This window comes from Triticum aestivum, chromosome 3D, assembly GCF_018294505.1.
Source record: "Triticum aestivum cultivar Chinese Spring chromosome 3D, IWGSC CS RefSeq v2.1, whole genome shotgun sequence".
NCBI classification, from domain to species: domain Eukaryota; kingdom Viridiplantae; phylum Streptophyta; class Magnoliopsida; order Poales; family Poaceae; genus Triticum; species Triticum aestivum.
Genome location: NC_057802.1, coordinates 610,576,505 through 610,587,050, shown reverse-complemented (window position 1 = coordinate 610,587,050; position 10,546 = coordinate 610,576,505).

The window sequence follows — 10,546 nt, the reverse complement described above, 5'->3', positions numbered from 1 at the left end:
AACTAGTGAAATTTTAAAAAATAGGAAAAGTATAAAGTTCAGGTCTTTAAATATCAATATTTTGAGTTATCAAGAGAAAAGCTAGAAGGTTAGAAAACGAAAACTATAATAATAGAGCAAAAGTGATTGTTTTCCTAGAAATTTTAGTAGGTACATAAAAATCTCCGTCAGTTTAGCAGTGTGATTCGTAGATATGTCTGGGAGACCTGCAACGCAGGCGCTAAGGACAGACACAAGGGTGCGAATCCTTCCTGTTTTTAGCGATTCCTGTTTGATTCCTGTTCGCCAGAATAGTCATCGAGCACTCCAGTGTTTTCTCCATACATGTTACATATTAACTTGGACCAGATAGATAGACGCTACTCCCTCCATCCCATAATGTAAGACTTTTTTAACACTACACTAGTGGAAAAAAAAACATCTTAGATTATGGGACAGGTAACTTACAAGCATGAAGTAGGGGCTCTAGTGCTCTACACAAGCACTAGAGATAAAATCATTTTTAATTAGTGCTCAAGGGCCAAACAATGAACCCTGCGTTGGTGATGGCTTTATGCGTGCAAGCAGCAGCGAATCTAAGTGTAAGAAGCTGTGGGCAGCCGACCCCGCAGCTTTTTTTGGAAAACAGCCAATAATTACTGTTCATTTAGTGTTCATCATGATGAAAAAAAATACCATTGACCAAAAGATTATTGTGGCTGGCGCCGCCACTGCGTGCAAGTCTCTGTGTGTGGTATGCCTTTTTTTGTTGGTGTGGTGTGCTTGCTAGAATGGTGTGTGTTGTGTGTTTATCATTACAACTAGGAGGCAGAGGCGCAGGCCACTCCCGTACAGTGTGCCCGTCATTAGTGACTTAGTGCAAGTGCCCCTTGTTAGTTGGGTTGTGACTTGTTCAGTTTTGCTTGTGCTTGCTGTATGTATCTTAACATCATATGCTAATAAAGAGTTCAATACATAGCAGAGAGAGAAGTGGGAGGAAGAGTCCAAAAGCGCGGCAGCACGCGGGGGGCGGGGGGGCTGTATATTTGTGGTACTACCACAAATGTTACAAATATTCACCACTGATGACATCCTTCTCCTTTTTGGATCCTAAATGTTACATTATTTTGGAAGGAAGAATGTTAAGTTTATGATCAAAATAAGATCTCTATCAGTACATATAACCAAGTTATATTGGACAAAAATTTAGGGTATTGCCATGGCCTGATAAAAAAAGGTATATGTAAATTGTTCAAATAATCTTGTGCTGTTGGAATACGTACACATATGTCAGGTCCACATCATACTCACATGCAGCTATAGTGCAAAGCAACATAGGCACCGGAACAACAATACATAAGGGCACAGATCCATCTCAAATTTTTTTGCTACTGATTGATTCGTGAAATGCTGCTAGAATTGGTCTGTAGAAAGTGAAGACTTAATGTAGTATTGGTTAGCGAAACCATGATCATGAGTAAAGAGATAATCTGATCTGAAAATAAATCAAGATCAGTAAGTGCTTCCTGTTACACGCGGTATGGTTCTAGTGATACAACACATAAAACTTGAGCTATCTATAGCAAAGGAGCTACAAACAACATACATGAGAGTAGTAATTTGCATGGCATGGATTGCATACAGGTTAAAAGCTTCAGCTGGGAGGCAAGTAGTTATAGTTCAAATATACTTGTTCCCTGGAATATTATGCTTTATCATAATATAACATAATATCTCTAGAAAAAACGTTGCATGTATTGTCTGGAGGAAATAGGTACCTGTATATCCCACCCACATGTGCGTTTCTGAATCATCAGATTGCACATCGTTATTTGCATAAGAATATCTTTATGCAGTCTCTGTTCTGTTTAGAACATGCATACCTTCACAGCTCGTGGCAACGCAAGAAGATCTATCAAGTTTTTCAGGGGACGGATTAAATCATTCTGCCTATGGACATCTCATTGCTGAAATGAAGGCGTTGATGAGGGACAGGGAGTTTATTCCCCGAAAACTGAGTAGGAATCAAAATAGAGTTGCTGACCACTTGGCAAATTAAAGTCGCATAGGGTGTACCATGGCTATGTGGATGCATCTAGGACCACTATGTCACTACAGGAATCAGGCAGTTTGTCGTCAGGCAAGTATAGACGACAATCTTTGCCTGGCTGACGGCAAAGAGTGACAGCAAAGTCTAAGTCGGCAAAGAGTACTTTGCTGTCAGCTTTTCATCGGGCAGATGACAAAGTCTTTGCCATCAGCCAAACTCATGTTTTGCCATCAATCGATTAAATAACGGACGGCAAAATCCAGGCTCTTTGCCGTCAGCAATTCTCCCTCTTTGTCGTCTGCCCTCGAACCCACAGACAGCAAACAAATTTATTTAAAAAAACAATGGTTGTTCGTTTGTGTTCTTGTTAGCTCGAAGTATACGTCTCGTTCATTCGGAGCAGCGGCTCATGAGGCAGCAAGGTCAACCACCTGTTGGGGTTGGGCCAACGCGGATGTCGCCCAGGCGGTGTCCTCCTCTGCTCGAGGATGGAACAGGGCGGCGACGAGGAGGCTAGAATAGGGTCGGACGGTGTAGATGCCCATCCGGCAGGTGGAAAGGCGAGGCCGGCTAGGCTTGGCTGACGCTGCAGCGACGCCAACGCCCACGACCGCCAAGGGCTGGGCCTTGGAGTCGGCCATGACAAGCCGGGAGATGCAGGTACGACAGAAGGAGCACGCCGGCGGCTGCAGCGTGAGCGTGGCCGGGTTGGACTTGTTGTGGCAGCAGAGCACGAGCATGCAATCGGCGCACATATGGTGCCCGCAGTCCTCCACCTCGATGTTGCACCTCCTTGTCCTCCTGGCCGTAGACGTCGTCTTCGGTGCCGTCGTCGGAGAGAACTGCTCTTCGTTGGCCTAGGCCAGCGCGGCCTCGAGGAGCGTCCTCACTTCCGGCAAGGGGTCGCAGCGGCGGTGTCCGGCGACGCAGAGGCGAGTGGTGGAGCGATGGTGTGGTGGGGATCGAGAGAAGGGAGGCAGAGGAGATGGCATCGACCGAGGTGGGTGGGTGGAGTCACGGGTGTGTGGGTTCCGTGGGTGGGAGGGGCTGCCACGTCATCAATCCGTGTGATCGATCCACGTGTTGTGTTTCTTCTTTGTCGTCTATGTTTTTTATTATAGATTTTTAGTACAGACGACAAAGTATGTTTTGGCCGACTGTAAAAAAAAGACAGACGGTAAAGGCTTTTTGCCGTCTATAATAAAAAAGGCAGACGACAAAGTATGTTTTTGCCGTCAGTCATTCTTTGTCGTCAGCAGCTGACAGTAAAAGTGCTTTTTGACTTCTGCCCCGACGAAAAGCAAATATGCCCACTGATGGCAAACTAGCTGTTTTCTGTAGTGTGTATGGAGGATCTTTTGCCTCTCAAATGTAACTCTTTCAATTTGGAATAAAACTTATTTTCATCGCAAAAAAGAATTATATGCTAGATTAGTGATGGCGCACGTTGTTGCGACCGTTGAGTTTGATTATTATTTTTATGATACAAATAGACTCAAATGAGTTGTTTCACGAAATTTCTCCCTTTTCTTTTGAAATGGGACACTTAGTAACTAATATTGTACTAAGTTGGGATGGAGCAACTGACCTTTCACTCGGTGAACGAATGGCAGCAATAACCTTAAACATTGACCAGCAGCTGGCATACTTGACATCTTGCACCCAGCTATAGGTACGAAAAAACTGAAAATGCAATAGTTACTTTGAGGATTCAAGTAAAATGTTTATATTCTACTGGCGTTGCATACATGATACATCCATCTGAAAAACAGGCCCTTTGTTGCACGCTCCCTAAAATGATAAGATCGTGTTTTAAGCACAAACACCGTGAAACAAAATCCTTTACTATTTAGATCTCAATACTCTCAGGCAATAAATCATTAAGGCCTCCTTTGGTTTGTAGGAATTTTGTAGGAATCCCATAGGATAGGATTTGTATAAGAAAAATTCCTTTAGAGCCCTTAGGTGTGTAGGAATGGAATCCTATTCCTATGGAGGAATTCTTCCTATCCTCCACATTTCATACGAAAATAAATATTAGCCTAGACTCAACGGAAAAAATCCTATGATGTGAACCAAAGGGCATCTTCTTTTCTATTCCTATTTATAGGATTTCAGATACATGTCATTTCATTTCCTATGACTTTCTTATTCCTATAACTTTCCTATCTGATGAACCAAAGAAGGCCTAAAGGTGAAAGCATGCAGTGCCTCGTCTTCTAAATCCAGCAGAATAAGGATCGATAGCACACGGGTCGCTACCCCCGGCACAGTCCTAGGGCACTAAGGCGGGGAACCCAACATGGTTGGCATGGGATGCGTCGTCCCCTCGCAAGCGTTGCATCGGCTTGATCCGCAACCGCACCTTGGCTGGATCGACGCCTCAGCTACATCGACACAGACCGCCTGCGCCACCGCATGCCGCCTGTATCGACCGTCTCGTCTGGATCCCTAGAGCGAATCATTTTTTAAGAATGAAGCGCAAACGACGAATCCCTTTGTATCTCGAGGGCGCCCCTATGTCTCGAATTCAGTGAGACAAATGGAACCCTTGCTGTGAAGGGGTGTCGTTGGTTCGGCCGGACCAGGTGCGCGGAAAACAACAGCTTCGTTTTCTATTTATTTTTTAACATTTTTGCTTTGGTTTTTTACTTTTCTTTATACTTCCAAATATTCAAAATAAATATATTACAAAAAACACTCTGCATACAACATTTGAAAAAAGTTGACAAAGCATATGAAAAATGTTAAATGTGTATAGAGAAAATGTTTATCACTTATACGGAAAATGTATACAAAAACCAAAATGTATTTAAAAAATTAATCAAGCATTTAAAAAATATTGAACAAGTGTTTGAAAAATGTTAAGCAAGCATTTGGAAAATGTTAAATGTGTATAGAAAAAGTGTTGACCATGTATTAAAAAATAATGAAACAAATTGGATCTTGTGTATAAAATTTTTTAATCAAGCATTCGAAAAAAAAACATGTTCAAAAAGTATTTGAAATTGTAAAATATGTATAAGAAAATGTTGATCATGTATTAAAAAATGATAAAAAAAATTAATCATGTATATAAAAATTATAATCAAGTATTTCAAAAAATGTTGAATAAGTATTTGAAAAATGTTAATTAAGCATTTTCAAAATGTTAAATGTGTTTAGAAAAACTGTTGACCATGTGACAAAAAATGATGATATGGCAGCAAAAACATTTAATCAAGAAATTGAAAACGTTAAATGTAAATAAAAAACATGTTGACCATGAATTAGAAAAATGTTAATCTTGTGTTTGAAAAATATTGTTCATGTATTAGAAAAATGTTAATCTTGTATTTGAAAAATGTTAATCAAGCATTTAAAAAAACTAATTGTGTATATGAAAAATGTTCGCCATATATTAAACAAATGTTAATAAAAATGTCAATCCAGCATTTGAAAAATGACAAAAATGTTGTCTATGTACTAGAAAATGTTAAATTCCTATTGGAGAAATGCTAAACGTGTATTCAAAAAATGTTGTTAACGTATAGGAATAATGTAGAATGAAACCAAAAGGAAAAAAACCAAAAAAATGAAAATGAAAAAAGAAAATGGAAAATAGAACTAAAGAAAAAATGCAAAAACAATGAAAAAACGGAGAAGAAAAAAGAAAAAAAAAGAAAACCGAATAAAGCAGAAGAAATGGAGAAAGAAAAGAAAAAATCCAGTAAAACTGCAGAAAGAAACGAAGGATAACTGATGAAAAACAAAAAAACCCAAAAAAACAAATATAAAACTGTCTCTTTTCATTAGCGTGGCGCAGTATTCAACGCGAGTGCGGCGCTTACCCAGTGGCTAGCTTCGCTACACACCATCGAGCAAACCCAGGTTTGAATCCATGGATCTCTTCTATTTTTCCTTTATAGGTCCGTTAATGTTTCGGGCCGTTCTGTGGATTCTTCGGGTGATGTTCCTTCTGTCCCGCATAACGCGAGATATAGTTCTCGTTGTACCTCAGTCGGTTAGATGAATGGTTTCCATACTAGCCAAACCACAGGCCTTAAAATAAGTTACGAGATCAGCGGCCCATTAGGACAGACAGCCCAGGTCGTGGTATACTCGCCCTAAATCGATGATCTCACGCCCGAAACGATTCAAAAGCAAAATCCAACGGCCAAAATCACGGTAGATCCTATTTGGCACACAAGTCACTACCTAGCGGCCACGTGCTTAACCCCCCCCCCCCCCCCCCCCCCCGCCCCGCCCCTCAGCTTCGTGGTGCGTATGTTGGGCTGGTCCAGCTAACCATTTCCGATTTTGGGAAGGTTCTAGAACCTTTCCAACCAGGTTTCCTTTTTTCTCTTTCTCTTTTTCAATTTTACTTTTTTCCTTTCTCTTTTAATTTCCATTTTTCTTTTCTTTTATTTATAATTTTTCTTTTTCTTTGTTTTTCCTTTTTTGTTCTTCCGAAATTCACAAAAAATTCTGCGATCTGGGAACATTTTTTCCAAATCAGCGAACGTTTTTTTAAGTCGATGAACATTTTTTGAAATTCAAAATTAGTTCATCGAATTCATAAAAAATTCTTCGAAATAAAAAATGTTCATAAAATTTAAAAAAAGTTCATCATATTCAAAAATATTCGGCAAATTTTGAAAATGTTCTCAAATTCCGAATTTGTACATCAAATTCAAAAAACTATTCATTGAATTTAAAATTTGTTCATTAACATTAAAAGAATGTTCATCCAAATTTCAAATATTGTTCAGTGAAATAATAAAAAAATGTTCATCACAATTTTTAAAAAAATCATTTACCTGAAAATGTGAACATTTTTTAAAATTCTATTTTATTTTCAAATCCAAATTTTTTTGACAGAAATAAAAAACGAAAATAAAAAGAAAAAGACAAGGGAGCCCTGTCCCACACCTTGGTCGGCCCAAGGTTGTGCGTGGGATGGAGGGGCGTGCGCTGGCCTGTTTCCCTGCGACATAGGTTGATGTATAGGAGCGTGAGAAAGCTTGGTTTAGATGCAGTTTTACTGTCCTAAAAAATGCTAGCTGAAAACTTAAAATTTTGACGATTAAACAAGTATAGGTGATGTCGCCTTGAAGCGTTTTTGTAATGAGAAACCCATTCCCTCCTTAGTGATGAATTATTGTCATGTGAATTCGAGTTCAGCCGTGGCGAGCATCAAGGCGTACTCAAATTCATATGTTTTTGTTAACAGCCCTTTGTTTTCTGTACTCCTATGTTTCTTGTTAACAGCCCTCTTTTTTTAGTACGTACTGAAGATACATGCTATGAATTGAAGACACGTAGTATGTTGATACATTAATCCCAAGGAGTGACAAAATGCCGGTTTTTTTATTAATGATAAATAATAATGCTGTAATTCTGAAACTAGTAATGATAAGTTAGAATTTCAAAAAATAGGAAGGACGCCATCAATACTAGCGTCCAGACCTGGTCGCTGTTGCAAACCACGTCCACACCTGGACGCTATTCTTAGCAGCGTCCGTTGTTTGGTTCAACCTAGCCCAGAAAAGTCCTCGCCTTCGTCCGACCTAAGGGCAACTCCGACGCGGCAACCTAAATTGACGCAAATTTTGTTGTTCTTTGTTCATTTGGATCGGTCAGCCGGATGTCAATTTCCGTTTTTGTCCGCCGGTCCGAAGATGCGAGCAACACGGACGAACATATTTCACATTTGCGCTGGATTTCAATTTTTTTTAAATAAAACAGCCTGCAGAAGTCCAATTTACATTAATTAAAACTAAAAAATATATTAAATGAAAAGATAAAAGAAACAGTTAGTGGCGGGCAGTAGATCTAGGCATCGTCATTTTCCTCCTCCTCCTTGGCCAGGTCGACGTAGACTGGCATCTCCATCCACGGGAACGCCTGCTGGATGGCTGGCAGCGTAGCCGCTTGCTGCGCCACCAACTGATGCTTCTCCTGCCGCTCGGCCTCCTCGTCTATCATGCCCACCCGCACGTGCGTGCATGATATACGATGGCAACGTGCTCGTCCACGACCATGATTGCCCAAGCAGCGGCCATGGCTCCTCCTCCATAGGCTCGGGCGCGAGCGGTGCTGGTGGCGGTGGGGGCATGTTAGCCTCCACTCTAGCCGCCGATTCAACCTGTGTGTGTGCAAGGCTAGGCCACTTGGCGAGCTCCTTGCGCTCGGCCTCCTCAATGGACCTCATTGTGGCCTCCTCGAGGGCCACAATGTAGGACTCCTAATCCTCGCCCCTTCACCATGACCGATGGTGATGGTGGACCAGCGAGCGCGCGTGGTGCACGGGACGTATCCTTGAAGCACGACCGACAACGCTGGTCATGCTCAGTGGCGAACTACGCGTCCTAGTTCGGCGAATCCATCATGGACGCTGGGTTGCGGCGAAGGTCGTCCGGGAGTAGACACGATGATGGTGGATCTCCATCAGCTGCGTGCGGCCTGAGTCCGGCACGGTCGGCACCAGAACCCTATCGAGGTTGAGATGCCACCCGTGCGGCAGGTTCACGTTGGGCTACGACACCGGCACACCATGCTTCCAAAAGTGCCGGCAGTGGTGCACTGACACATAGAGGCAAAAGCACGACAGCCGACTCAAGATCGACTTATCTGTTATCATAAACTAGCCAGTTACCAATTGTATTGCCCAAAAGTAACAACCTAGTCACATATATAATGTACGCTTGTAACCATTGAGTAAATTGTACAGAAGACCAAACAAAGAAGATTAAACGAGGCCATGGAACAACTCACATGTTCCAACCATAGGTCTAGTGGATGATCCTAATGATGAGTGAATGATCCTAATGACAAGCAGCTAGTGAGATGATGTTGCTCCTGTGATGATTGATGATGTCCTGTGATGATTGATGATGTCCTTGCTAGAGCTTGCTTACCACCTAGCAAGGTAAGAAGCGATGGCTGCAGATCGTATTAGAGTATATAGGTCATGAAATCTCTATCTATCAAAATAAAACGACTCGGTTGAGCCCAATCAGAGCACCAATGAAAGGGCAATGACTGGACGCCATCCGTACTAGAGTCCAGACCTGGACGCCATCCATACTAGCGTCCAGACCTGGACGCAGTTAGCAATGGAGTCCATCCTGGACGCTGTTATTCCTAGCGTCCTTTCTATTTTTATAATTTTCACCAGCCCTTTACCAGTTTCGGAATTACAGAATTATCATTTACTATTAATAAAAAATTCGGGACAAAATGCTTTCTTATCAGATCGCTAAATGGTTACTATACAATGTTGCTCAAAGTATAAAAGTCATCTTTCCGCCAGTTCTTGCTGGCGAAGGACATGAAACTGATACTCAAAACACCGATAACAAATCAAATAGGCAGTAGCACATACCGAGGTAAGGACTTGCTCCGGCGGCCTTGTGTACATCCATGCACGGCGAGATCCTTCGGTGATATCCTGTCAAATCCGCACAACCAGGTCCCACAATGCCATCTGGGAGAGGAGCCCCAGGCAGCCGGGACAAATATCCACCAGGGAGGGGCGCCACGCTGGATAGCTGGCTGCTAGCGTGAAGTAGATCGATCCCACCGTCGCAAGGATTGTCCCCACATCTTGAGTCAAACAAATTTGAAGTGTTACTTAATTATTTGGTTGTTTGTTTTCAAAATGAATTCAGTCTGGTTCGGTTATATTGAGAATCATATGACTACGCCTTTTGGAGTAATGTGTGTAAACACGCAATGCCAACAATTGGTATACCCTTTCCCTCCAGTGGCGAGCGCTATGCCAGAACCGCCACTACTAATATGGTATCTGTGGCGGGCAACAATAGCGAGTTGTGCCTGGTAGGAACTAATACCCGCCACTCGAAGCTACGTACTAGTGGCGGGCATGCGCCCGCCAGTGATGGGGATATCATAGTGGCGGGAGGTCGTTGACGGGCGCTCCTGGGAGCCTGGCCCGCCACTGCTGGCCTTTTTGTGCCCGCCACTACTAGGCATTCTTGTAGTAGTGTACGTTCTGTGTTCTCACCTGTCAATGTTCACAGAATATTACAAATACCACTACGGGTGGAGGTGATGAATGATTTTGTGGCTTGGCATCACATGCGTTCTGGAACCTTCTTGGTACGATCGGCATATCATGTTGAATTTGAACACCAATTTGGCGACCAGTGGAACCGTGGTACTGGCACAGGCAGCCACCAAGCATGTGACTCATGGAAAAATATATGGAACCTTAGGATACCAGGGAAGGTTAAACACTTTGTGTGGAAAGTGACTCATGGGGTCTTACCATGTCGAGAAAGACCTGCAGGTAGACATATCCCAACTTCGGCACAATGCCCAATCTGCCTGTGTATAAAGATTCGCAACACTACTTGTTCACATGCAATAGAGCATTGGAAATCTGGACTCAACTTGGGTTAAAGGAGGAAATACTCAAAGCAGTTGTGGAAGACCGCTCTGGTGCTATCTGTTGGGAAACGTAGCATGCAATTTCAAAAAAAATCCTACACTCACGCAAGATCTATCTAGGAA